This window comes from Artibeus jamaicensis, unplaced genomic scaffold (genome assembly GCF_021234435.1).
Source record: "Artibeus jamaicensis isolate MK-2021 breed Jamaican fruit bat unplaced genomic scaffold, CSHL_Jam_final scaffold_474, whole genome shotgun sequence".
Lineage (NCBI taxonomy): Eukaryota > Metazoa > Chordata > Mammalia > Chiroptera > Phyllostomidae > Artibeus > Artibeus jamaicensis.
This window is the reverse complement of record NW_026522046.1, coordinates 37442599-37456185: the sequence shown is the minus strand read 5'-3', so window position 1 is coordinate 37456185 and position 13587 is coordinate 37442599. Positions and strand designations below refer to the sequence as shown.

The 13587-nt window shown below is 37.5% G+C and overlaps 1 non-coding gene across 1 annotated transcript; it reads right to left on the bottom strand.

Annotated features, from left to right (window-relative positions):
- Nucleotides 1–5460: 5460 nt before the first annotated feature.
- Nucleotides 5461–5623, bottom strand: LOC119056738 (U1 spliceosomal RNA). Its single transcript, XR_008390223.1, has one exon. It is a non-coding gene; the product is annotated as a U1 spliceosomal RNA (small nuclear RNA).
- Between the last annotated feature and the right edge of the window lie 7964 nt (nt 5624–13587).

The window sequence follows — 13587 nt, the reverse complement described above, 5'->3', positions numbered from 1 at the left end:
ACACAGGAATACAGGGCAGCAAGGATCAAACAGTAGATAACATTTCAAAGAAATCTGAGGGCTTAGTCTGAGTCAGAGTCTATCAGAAAGAGTTTTAGGTTTCCTGCTCGAACCCTTAACAAATGAATGAAAGCCCTCTTAGCAGAGCAGATTTCACAAGTTTTTCAGGAAGTCTTTGTGATGCCAGATTTTTTCCCCAGGACATGCTCTAGCAAGGCAAGGAGCTGCACCTCTCCCAACAGGTATTCAGGGTTAAGGGGATTAGAGCCAGGAAACACTTCTCCCAGAGGACATGGGGACTGGGGCTTTGTCAAAGCCAGGGCTGGCGGGGCAAGAGTCCATTGCTCCCTCTTTGTTGCAGCCCCCACCCCAGTTCTTCCATTGATGGCCTCCCAAATGGTCGTGTCTGGCCTAGGTTGCCCTCTTCTGAGGGGTCATACCCGTCAAGGACTTCCAACCATGCTTTGGGGGCAGGGAAGAAACTGAGGCAGCCTTTGCTACCACAGTCAAGCTTTGTCTCCTGTGGCTCACATTCCACAGAGGTCACTCCTTCATCCTTAGCCACAGAGGGTAGAGTTACAATTCCTAGAACCAGGCAGAGCGGTCCACAACAGTTGAGGTATAAACATATACACATACACCATATTTAAGTAAGGTAGAGTATACATTTATATGTACACTATTATATCTGAGTAGGAAAAAACACTAGAAAGACGTAGAACAATATTAATAGTAGATCATTATGAGTACTTGTCGAAGTAGTAGTCTGAGTAGTGGGAAATAATTCAAAGCACTTTTGATTATGTTTTATTACTCCTCAGTATGTTTTAAATTTTTAGATTCAAATTTAGAAATGATTGTCTTTAAATCTACAAGAGAATCAGTAATAACTTTTCCAAATTGTATAACTTACTGGGAAAATCAAGCTAGAATTACCATACTTAAAAAATTCTAAAAGCAGTATCAGAAATTTATACACAAATTATTATACCTTAACCTCAATGATTCATGGTATTTTTTTGTTTAAAGAAAGATAATTGCTAAATGTTCTGAAGATAAACAAAACACCAAATAATTTGCATTCCTCCAATTTGGACCCCTTGAATTTTTTATTACGTTTTTGCTGTATTTGAAAAGACTAATTGATGACTTAACCTCCCTCTGCTAATACGGGAATTTTAAGTAAATCATTCACAAGGAGGTAAGGCTATCTACTGAGTTCTTTGAGGGGGAAAATCCTATAGATTATCTTGATTGCAAAAATTCTTAAGAGTAAATGAAAAGCAAGGCAGCAAACTGTGTATTTAGTACAGATTCTTGCCTGTAGCTACAGTACAGGGTTATCTGAGATGACAGAGAAATCTGTCTGCAAAATTCCTCCCATGTCAGGCAGGGTCACGGAATCAGTCTGGGGGTGTGAGGTAAGAGTCAGCCTTAAGCAACATTGGCAAGCCATTAAACTTCTCTCCTGTGCTGCGTGCGCCACACTCTTGCACAAACTTATCCTTTGGGTCCCCCCTTCCACTCTATGCCTGAATGGGCCCCATGTCCTCCTCTACTGGACCACCTTCTCACCCCAGCCGTCAGGACTGACCCACCGTAAATCAGGCTGCCTTCTGTGCTTCAGTCACGTGACTTTTTCTGCTCTCCCTCTTGCCTGTCCCCCAGTCTCCAACCAATCCAGAGAACTATTTTGCCCTTTAAAAGAATAATGTAACTCCGGATGAGGATGGCAATCAGTTATAAGTTTTCTTTCTTTCAGGCAGCTGACTCAGATTTAACAAGGCCCTTCCGGAGGTCAGGAGTAAGACAAAAGTCTGGCTGTGACAGACAGGACTGCAGACATTGTTGTCTGACCAGTGGTGGAAATACACCAGAGCAAGCAAGTCTTTGAGTCACACCGGCCCAACAGCCACCCATTCTGGGAGTGCCAAGCCTTGACTGAAGGGGTAAACATTGGCGAGCATTTTTGCAGCGTTTTGTTGGAGTTAGTGGGAGAAACAAAAAGGGAAGAAGAGAGAGACAATAAATAGGGCAGAAGCTTAAGATATGAGTTCATGGACATGCCTAATGGACCCCATAGAAACAGAAAGGCAAATAGTCAAACTGTCAAGTGTAAAGCTGAAGTGCAAACTCCTTTTCTATTGCCCAAGTCTTCAATAAAGTCAGCGACTCTCACAAATGCCTGTGTGCCCAATGTTCCTTGTTGGGAACAAGCAAATGAGTAAAAAGATCAGAATTCTTTTTGAAATGACTAAATGAGCCATTTCCTGAATTTCTCCAGCAAAATCAGAGTTGTTGAGACAAAAAAAAAAAAAAGATCAGGAAAATGTGACCCCCCCCCCTCATGGGAGGCTCACTCTCTTAGTCTTCCACCACCACTGGGATAGAGTTCGGACCAATTTCATCTGATTCTCAAAGGTCAAGCTGTCTCCAATGACATGGGGGCTACAGAAGCTAAGCTGAAATAAATGTGACCTCAGTGCCATCCCAGAACATGGCCAAGATAAAGGGTTCTCAGTGGATCAGCTATTTCCCATGGAAATTACTGAACAAAAGCTATTAAGTCTCACTGTCATTTCACTTAGGTTTTCATGGCCTAGAAATTCTACCAAGATGTAGCTGAGCAAGTCTCCCAGAAACAGTGAATCCAGGGCACGCTCTAACTAGTACTTGTTGTCAAGAACACCTTGGATAATTTGAATGTACAACGGGTCATTATGTGGCATCTTCACGTTCCTAATGAAGTTACAGAAGACAATCATATAACTTGACCACTTGCTGGCTGGTTCCAACAGCATCAATGGGTAGCGCACCGCTATTGTTAACTCCTTCCTGGAGAGCTGCCTTTCTTTTCTCTCTCTCCCATCTCCCCTCAACCCAAATAAAATTTACTATTTTCCCAAATCCCTCAATCTAAATGCTACCCTTTAATTCAGCAATTGTTTACCTGCAATATAAGTAATAGCATTTACATGCCTCTTCTCCCCTCCTTCTCCAAAATGCCTTGTTACATCAAATATACGACCTTTTAAATTTAACACTGGGCTCAGTGTTTAAGAAACGTGCAATAAGGCACATCATCATTACATTAGCCAAGATTAAAATGAAGGAGAGAATCCTAGAAGCAGCAAGAGCTAAGGGGACAGTCACCTACAAAGGAGTCCCCATCAGACTGTCAGCGGATTTCTCAAAAGAGACCTTCCAGGCAAGAAGGGGCTGGAAAGAGGTATTCCAAGTCATGAAATCCAAAGATCTACAACCAAGATTGCTCTATCCAGCAAAACTTTCATTTAGAATGGAAGGACAGATAAGGTGCTTCTCAGATAAGATTAAATTCAAGGAGTTCATCATCACCAAGCCCCTATTATATGAAATGTTAAAGGGACTTATCTAAGAAAAAGAAGTTAAAGAAACATGAACAGTGAAAGGACAACAAACTCACAGTTATTAACAACCACACCTAAAACGAAAGCAAACTAAAAGGACAGCTAGATCAGGAGTGGAAACATAGAAATGAAGATCTCAAGGAGGGTTAGCAACAGGGGAGTGGGAGGAGGAGAAGAGGGGAGAAGGTACAGAAAATAAGTAGCATAGACAGTAGATAGAAAATAGAAGGGGGGCAAGAATAGCATGGGAAAGATAGAATCTAAAGGACTTGAAACACATGGTCATAAACTAAAGGGCGGGTAATGGTGGGGATGGGGGGTAGGGTGGAGGGGAATAAAAGGGGGAATAGAACAACTGTAACAGCATAATTAATAAAAAATTTTAAAAAATTAAAAAAGAAACGTGCAATAATATCTGTTGGAAAAAGTGAAAGGCCCCTCCCCCTTCGGGGGGCTTTGCCTTTCCTTTGAATTTTTTCCCCAGTTCCATTCATTTTTAAGTCGTTGACTCAACTGTCACTTTTTATGGGCCCTTTTTCTTACTTTCTCTAAAGTAGGCCTTTGCCCCAATTACTCTCTTAGGCATCATCTCATTGATTTTCTTCAGAGCAACGATCATAATCTGCTATTATCTTATTTCTTTCTGTACTTTTTCATCAATCTCTATCTTATAAGGTATCGGTGAGTGGGAGCCTCGTGTGTGCTATTCCTGGCTTCTTCCTCAATACCTGGAGCACAGAGAGCACTCGAATGGTTGTTGAGAGGATGACTCCGGTGTCCGTTGACAGCAGAGTTCTGTGTAGGAGGTCTCCACCCCCACGACACAAACTGAGAAACACCAGGTAGGCAGGCAGCAGTTTCTGCGTGGGAATGTTTTTGCATATATGCAAGGTTTGCACTTGCTCGTTAGGCCCATGAGGTGAGGCTCTTGACACGACAGCATAAATCTCACTGGCCTCTCCGTGTGGGTGTCTGTGCTCAGTGCACCAGGCAGGCCCAATCGGCAGAGTCCACATTCCTGCCAGAGCTTTGCACCCACCAAACGCGGCACACAGCTGCCAACGAATGCTGATGACTTTCCTTCTGCACACGCCTAGGCCTTTGTGGCCTTCGGTTTGTTTTGTTCTGATACATCCAACCTTTTTTCCCCCCGATTTTTTCTTTAGCTAGAGAGGAGTCGACTGTTCTGTTGAAAACGTTCATGTCTTTTTCCCCCTAGCACAGAAAAAAATAGATTTTTAAAACTTTTGTTGAGTGCATTGGGGTGACATTTGTTAATAAAACTATATAGGTTTCAAGTGCACAATTCTAGAATACATTAATTGTATATTACATTGTGTTCACTATACAAAGTCAAGTGTCCTTCCATCACCATTTATCCCCAAGTCTTAAAGTTTATTTCATCTTGTTCCAAATTTTACAAAAACAGTGATGTTTGTAGGATGGAAACTTATATTCATGTTAGGCTTGCTTACCAACTGTAAGTATTTAAGTAAATTTGCCTCCAAAGCTCTGCATGTGCACACAACAGCCTTTGAATATCTTTTTGGAAACTCCAATTTATCTCATTCTAAATGTTTTGATATTTATAATCACGGCTAATCTTCTTTTAATGATATAACTAAAACTCTCGATAGCGTCATCAGGGAAAAAACAGCATTCCTCACATTCTCTTTAGTTAAAAGTTGTGGCTTTGGAACATATGTTTATTTGCCTTAAGAGCATAACAGTTCTTGATGAAGAGTAACTTTATTCCATGAAAATATCAATTTTGTATATACTTGTTGAATATCCAATTTTCTGTCAAAATCTAATGCGTAACAAATATTTTATTGAAGCCCCCAAATTTTTTCTTCATTTTATTTTACTTTTTGTGTACAAATGTCACAAAATTAGTCAGTCAGGAGAAATAAATCTGAGAGTATTCTTTAAATAAACCATTATCTGCTTGGAAGTAAGAGCAGATTGGTAGTCAGGGGGAGGGGTGCAAAACCATGTAGTCTAATATAAGGCTTAAGGAAAACTTTTTCCAATAAACATTCAACATCAAGGAGACTTTTTATATTTTTTTCAGGGGAGAGCGTGAACAAAGTCCCCCACTACCACAAATTATGCGGTCGAGCTTCCCACATTTGGGGAAGTCACAGGGGTCAGCACATCCCAGGAGCAATGGGTGAGCCTCCACCTGGGAAATCCACCTTCGTGATTGTGGTATCTCCCCCGCCAGATACTATGTCAAGTAGATATTTTTGTAAACCAAATTCAGTATTTTGATCAGAACCAATTCATTAACCTACTCAGTAAGAGAGAAACCGTCAGTGATAAAGTCTCTCTTGACCACTCTTCTCTCTGTATCATCCTTCCCAGTAAAGCAAAAATCTCTCAGCCTGGCATCCAGGGTTCCAGTGGGACAGCCCTCCATCCTCTCCTGCTGTTTCCCACGGTTTGCCTAGCGCGCTGGACTGCCCTCCATTTTCAGGCTGTTGGCATGAGCATTCACACTTCTGTGCTTTTCCGAATGGTGTTTCTTCTTTATCCTTCCCAATTACCCAACCTGGATGAATGGTTCATTCCTCTGTGTTCCCATACAATTTGATATATCTAGTTATTAATTTAATTGTTCAAACATCTGTCTCTCCATCTTGCCACCTCCCCAACTCCTTCAGAGGAGTGAAGTTTTCTTACTCACTTTGTAGTCCTAATAGAGAGCCCAGTGTTAGCCTGCTCTGGTCTACATAGGCACTCGAAGATTGTCTGAACTTCCATAATTCTTCAAATCTACATGAATATATTTCTGCATTGGTCTGACTATTTCAACTATTACCAGGAAAAAAAGAAAACATTAGATCTAATGAAAATGTTGTCAAGAAAATCCTTATTTTTACAAAGTCTTTAGTTTTTAAACCCTTTTAAAAAATCCTTATTGACTAACTGTCATGTCATATTATCCAGTGAGTTGTTCAATTCAGCACCCACACCTCGCATTTAAAAAAGAGGAGAAATTTTGTGCATTATTTCAGGAACTAGGAGAAAATATCAAGATTGCTTCCATTAATTCTTACTAAATTAATCATTAATATTGTGTGATTAAGTCACTGAACCAAGAGTACGCTGGGAAATCAAGTGAAGAAGAGCATGTTCTGGAAAACATTACAAAGAGGATAAAGTCACACCAAGAAATGATGAGTCTATTATTAGCAATGCATGATTTATATGAACACAAAATAAAAGATCAGATTAGCTGTCGCTGTCAATCTCCTAACATATTAGCTTTCTACCTTTGTTCAAAATGAATTTCTTTGTCTCTCTGGTAGAAAGGAAAAACTGCATAAAATCCAGCTCTTTTTGCTGTAGTCAGCTCTATGAATATATATGGAAGTGATGTTTATGGCCATACCTGCATTTCTTATTTCATTGAATTACAGGGACACGGATGAAAACCCTGGGCCTCAGGGCTTTGCGGTCCTGGGGCAGGTGAGGTTCTCTGAGGCCAGCAGACCGACTTTGCAGCCAGTGCAGTTATAATGCAAGGTCACTCCCACTGGAACTACCATTGCTATGTATTGCCAGCGTGATCATCATATCCACCGAATACATGAAATACCAGAAACTCTTATTTTGTGCACAACTAAATGTGCACCAAAATTTCTTCTTCTACATGTCTGTTAAAAGAATAAGTTGCATGACTCCACCAACCCTGAAAACTCTCTTGTCGTGACATTGTGTACATCCTCAAACTAAAGGCAATCTTTTTGAATAAGGATTTCATTTATTACTTTAAGACAGAGGGAAAGGGAAGGAAAAAAAGAGGGAGAGAAACACTGATGTGAGAGAAAAACATTGATCAGTGGCCCTCCTATGCACTCAGTCTGGGGGACCAAACCCTCAACCCAGGCATGTGCTCTGACCAGGAATCAAATTGGCAACCATTTGCTTTGTGGGATGATGCCCAACCAACTGAGCCCCACCAGTCAGGGCTAAAGACAATCTGTAAAAGTCAAACAAACACTTCAGGGAAATAATTTAAGGGAGAATTAGAAGAAGGGTAGAAAATAAGACCTGAAGTTTTGAAAGTTTTGAAAGTTTTGAAAGAATTCTATGTTAGAAATCTTACTAAGTCATTATTACTTAAAAAGAAAATACAACTTCAAAGCATTGTTAAATGCTCCAAAGGAATAAGCTACGTTTTTTGTTTGTTTTTTCAACATCTAGAAAGAGACAGGAATTCTGTAAGGGATGGCAGAAAACTAACGTGTGTTCATGTTTTCCTTAAAAAATTTACTCATCGAAATTGAAACTTTGTTCAATTCCTTAAGACATTTCATATCATGTATTACAAGAATAGAATTTTCAAATTACTCAAGGAATAAATTAGCTAATATATTTCAATTCATCTATTGCAAAATAAGAAAAGTGTATTTCTGTAATGGGAATCACCTTTTATTTACTCTAGACTAGCAAAGACATTTTCAGAACATTGTAACATTCAATAATTTGTTTTGCCCAACCTTCATTTCAGACCAGTTTTTACAGAAAACAACACTTGAGAAGGATGAGAAAGAAATAAGGCATGAAAGATTAAAGTAACAATTTTAACTGCTTATGTACATTAGTTCTTAAGCTCTCAAGTAAACGAAAAACAACACAAGAAAAAGACCCACTTCAGAGAGAGATCATAAAGATATGCAAACTGTTACCAACTTGGATTCTGCTCATTTAAGTTTCAAGACTGTAATCTTATGGCCTTTCTCAGGGGCAGCATCCAGCATGGAATGGTTGTCCCATACTATCTGCATACACATTAATGTGTAAAGAGACCCAAGCAAAATCTCAAAGTAAACAGCCAGGCGATCAAATGCACTAATGCCTGACAGGAACTTTATGCTGTTAGGGAGCCAACAAAAAATCCTTAACCAAATCAGGGAGTTACGTTGTATATGCACAAAATCATACAGACATGTGCCTATATGTACATACTCCAACACACATGTGCACATGCTCACACATAAAATACTGCCATTCTTTTTAAAAATAGCTTAGTATTTGAAAGAGTCTCAAGATGAAAATACTGCCATACTAGTTTCCTGTTCTCTAGAGACCAGACAATCTGACAGGAAGTTGGGAAACTCACATAATGTCTTCATTTCTCAGTATTCTCAGATGTAAAAAGAAGATAAGGTCCACTAGGTTGTCGAGAAGTAGCAATAGAAATGTGAAAAGAAAGCACATAAATATCAAAACATGTAATGAAAGGAACCCCTTTAGTTCCTGCTTTTAACAATTAGAGCTTTTGTAGATTCCCTCTCCCCAAGTTTTATTGATATATAATTGACATACAGTGCATATGGTAAAATATAAATCGCATTTTCTTTATCCATCTGATGATGGATACTTAGGTTGTTTCCATATCTTGACTAATGTTAATAATGCAGCTGTGAAGATGGAATCGCAGATATCTCTTCAATATAATGTTTTAGTTTTCCTATATATTCCTACAAGTGAAATTGATAGATCATATAGTAGCTCTATTTTTAAGTTTTTGAGAATCTCCAAACTGCTTTCCATAGTGTCTGTACCAATTTACATTCCCACCAAGAGTGCACAAAGTTTTTCTGTTGTCCACAACCTCACGAGCACTGGTCATCCCTAGTCTTTTTGATGACAGCCATTCTAACAGGTACAAGGTGATATTCCAGTGTGGTTTTGATTAACATTTCCCCAACGACTAGTGATGTGGAGCAGCTTTTGTCCTGTAAGGCTACCATACATCTACTTTGAAAAAAAGGTCTACTCACGTCCTTTGCCCATTTTTTAATTGAATTACTTCTTTCTCCCCTATTGACTTGTATGAGTATTTTACATAATGTAGATATTAACTCTATCATATGGTTTCCAATTATTTTTTTCCATTCCAAAGGTTGTCCTTAAATTGTGTTAATCATTTCTTTTACTGTGCAGAAGCTTTTTAGTTTGATGTAGTTCTAGTAATTGAGTTTTGTTTTGTTGCTTGTACTTTATGTCTCATATTAAAGAATTCATTGCCAAGACCCACATCAAGGAGCTTGTTTTCTGTTTTTTTCTAGGAGTCTTATGGTTTCCAGTTTTACATTTAAGTCTTTAATCTATTTCAAGTTAATTTTTGAGTGGTATAAGAAGGTGTCTGGTTTCATTCTTTTACATGTGAATATCCAATTTTCCCGGCACCATTTATTTAAAGACTGTCTTTTCTCTATTGAGTATGCTTGGTTCCTTTGTCAAATATTAATTATTCATATATGCAGAGTTTATCTCTGGGCTCTCAATTCCACTCTGTTGGTCCACATGTCCGTTTTCTGCCAGTGCCATACTGTTTTGATTAGTATGGCTTTGTCATACAACTTGAAAACAGGCATTGTGAGGCCTCCCACTTTGTTCTTCTATCTCAGAATTGATTCGCTTATTCAAAGTCTTTTGTTGTTCCATATAAATTTTAGAATTTTTTGTTCTATTTCTGTGAAAACTGCCATTGAAATGTTGATAGGGATTGCACTGAATCCATAGGTGGCTTTGGGTAGTAGTCATGTTTTAATAATATTAATTTTTCTAATCCATTAGCACAGAATATATTTCTATTTATTTGTATTTTCTTTGATTCTTTATCAATTTCTTATAGTTTTCTATGTAGATATCTTAACCTACTTGGTTAAATTTATTTCTAAGTATTTTATTAACTTCTATGCTATTGTTAGTGGGGTTGTTTTATTTATTTCTTTTTCAGATACTTGTTAGTGTACAGAAACACTACTGATTTTTGCATGTTAATTTTGTATATTGGACATTTACTGAATGCATTGATTATATCTAACAGGTTTTTTGGTGGAGCTTTTAGAAATGTTCTATATCTGCAAATAGAAACAATTTTACTTCTTTTTTAATTCCACTGTATTTTATTCTTCTTTCTTGCTTGACTGCTTTGGCTAGGACTTCCAGTACTATGCTAACTAGGGTTAATGAGGGTGAGCACATTTGTCGTGTTTTTTATCTTTAAAAAAAGTTTTTAACCTTTCACCACTGAGTATAAGGTTAGCTGTGTTTGTCCTGTATAACCTTTATTATATTAAAGTACATTCCTTCCATACCTAATTTCTTAAGAGTTTTTATCATGAATGGATGTTGAATTTTGTCAAATGTTTTGGGGTTTCTTTGGCATTATTGAGATAATCAAGTGATTTTCCCCTTCATTCTATTAATTTAATCTATTACATTTATTAATTTACATATGTTGAACCATTCTTGCATCCCAGAGATAAATCATACTTGATCATGGTAAATGACCCTCTTAATGTGTTGTTGAATTCAGTTTGCTAGTATTTAATTGGGAAGATTTATATCTTTATTCATCAGGGATGTTGGTCTGTAATTTTCTTTTCTAGTAGTGTCTGGCTTTGGGTCAGGGTAAGATCTCAGGCAAACAACCTAACATTATACCTCAAGGAAAAGAAAAAAGAACAATCCAAGGAAAATTTAGCAGAAGGAAGGTAATAATAAAGATCAGAGTAGAAACAAATAACATAGAGACCAGAAAAATAGTAGAAAAGATCAACAATCTAAAATGTGGTTCTGATGTTGACGAGTGATGTTGGTAAGAATAATAGATGTAAGGAATTAAGTGCATGCTATGTACTAAGCATTGAACGAACTGTTTTGTACTGATTTTCCTATATCATCTTGAAAAATTATATTATTATATTACCACTTTGTAGATGATAAAACCCAAAAGCCAAAAGAGCTAATATCTTGTCCAAGGTCACAAAGCTAGAAGTTTAATGATAATCATGTAGGACCCAAATAAAATATAATTATATTGCATCATACATTTAGCCTACTAAAATAAATGCATCAGCTATAATAACAATTAGAATAATTTAGCTTTTCTTTAAACTTGTAACAATTCTTATGATGACAGGGTGACTCCTGTCAACAAACATCCTGTAAAATTTCAAGCAATAACTTATTTTATTTGGGTTTTCCTATAAGATTATGTGAGGCAGGAGGGAGTGTTTACTACGAAACTTCTCTCTAGGTAAAAATGAATGAACACTGCTTGGTATCACACTAAATCACGTTAAGTTTCTTGCTTTGATATTGTACTGCAGTTATATAAGATATCACTACCACAGGAAGCTAGCTAAGGAGTCAAAGAATTCTATGTACTACTTTGACAACTTCCCATAGGTCTATAATCATTTCAAAATAAAATGTTAAAATAAATAATTCTGGCCACATCCAAATACTTGAAGTTTTTCCAAAGCCAAGATACGGAAGTATGGAGAACTTGTCTCACCCTAATCCTCTCTCTATCCAAACATACAACTTAGGAACAGCTTTGGAAGGGAAGAAATTCCTTGGCAGGTGTACATGTGTGTGTGGCGGGGTAGGGAAAGCAGACTGGAAACCAGTAAGGGTCCTTGGACTTGGTGTTGTTGAGTCATTGGGTCTCTTGGGACAATTTTATTTGCAAGTAAGAGAGGACCCCACACAAACTGGACTAAACTGGAATGTGCTGTCGCATGCAGTCCAGAAAATATTTAGGCTTCTGATATGGTTTGATAAGGACTCCAGTCTATTTATCTATAATTCACTGAGTTCTGCTCACCCTGTGCTTCAATAGCTCTACCCTGAGATGAGTTTTTCTGATGATAGCCAAGTGTCTGTAGCAGTTCCGGGCCTCACCTGAAGATACTGCGTCATCCAGAAGAAAGATATCTCCTCTTCTCCTAAAGTTTGAATAAATGCCACGAGCTTCACTCTGATGGGAACAACTCTTGTCACGTGACACTTCTGAACCAATTACTGTGACCAGGGAGATGGAATTGCACTGTGGGCTAAGCCAAAGAAGAGTCCACTTCTGAAGCTGGAGCTCAGGCTAATGAGCTTCAATCTCTGGATTGATGGCTTTTCTGTAATAAAGAAGGGACGCATAAACACTGGAGAAGTGGCAATAACATCCACTGCAAACAAACCCACATGTAAATAACAGGCTGTGCCTGCCTAACAATAATTTGGATGGTATTAGCCAGAAAGTTTTGTCCCTTCATTTACTGTTTAATACATTAAATGATTGGGTAACAGATCCATTTAATCAAGTATGCAGTGTAAAAGATATGTTTTGCTTAATTAGTTAGCCAGTCATTTTTTCCAATGATTTGAGAATTAAATCATTACTTCATTACTTTAATGAGATGCCTTGCTAGAGAGCATTTCCAAATATGGTTAAATTTTATATGAGTGTGTATTGAGACTGCATTTACACAGGGTTCTTCCAAGATTTGTTTGGTGAACTTTAAAAATTAATTAATTAAAGCAACCAAGTAAGTTACTCCATTTAAGAAGATTAATCAATAGGACAAAGAACTAACACAACAACGTATCATGTGCACAATGTAAAATCAACCAGTTGAAAAGTCGGGGAGAGCTCGGGAGTAAGCCAGTATCTTGGTTTTTCACTTCCATCCCCAAATTTACTTGTAATTTTATCTAATCAACCAGTTGTTTTAGCAACATAAAGCCACAATACATATGCAAGCTGTTTGCCCAGTAAATTAACTGCAGTATTATTATGGAAGCGTTTTTCATATGCAAATGAATACTGTGAAGTGCACCAAACTGAACAGCAGCAGCAGTTTCCTCTAAAGTTCAAAGTCAACTCTTCAAGTTTATCTTCTTTAACCATCTGGTCATGGAGCTAAATGGCTTAGTATAAAAATTGTCTCCCACTTTTACTGGCTTGAGAGAGGGTAAGTTTTTGTTTTTAATATCTTCTGTTATTCTCGCATTCAAATGAACAGAGTACAGAGGCCCTGATATTAATATATATACTGTGTAAAGCTGCGATACCTAATGTATACATCTGCTCTTTGTGATATTCTAGAATTGTTCTTCTCAACATACTTTCACTTCATGTTTCACTGGTATTCTCTTTTAGACACATAGTTCTTTAAAAAAAATAAAGGGCTATACCTACAAAAAAACAGTCTTTTATTCTTTTAATCTTTTTATTTATCTTCTGGTTCTGATTGACTCATGGTCATTACCCGTTATTATTTTAATTATATTGTGTCATTCTCTACCTGATTTTTGTTAGCCTGTTAAGTGCAAAAGACCTTGTATATCCACTGCATATTTCATTTTTGAAAAACACAATATAAACTTTATTTCT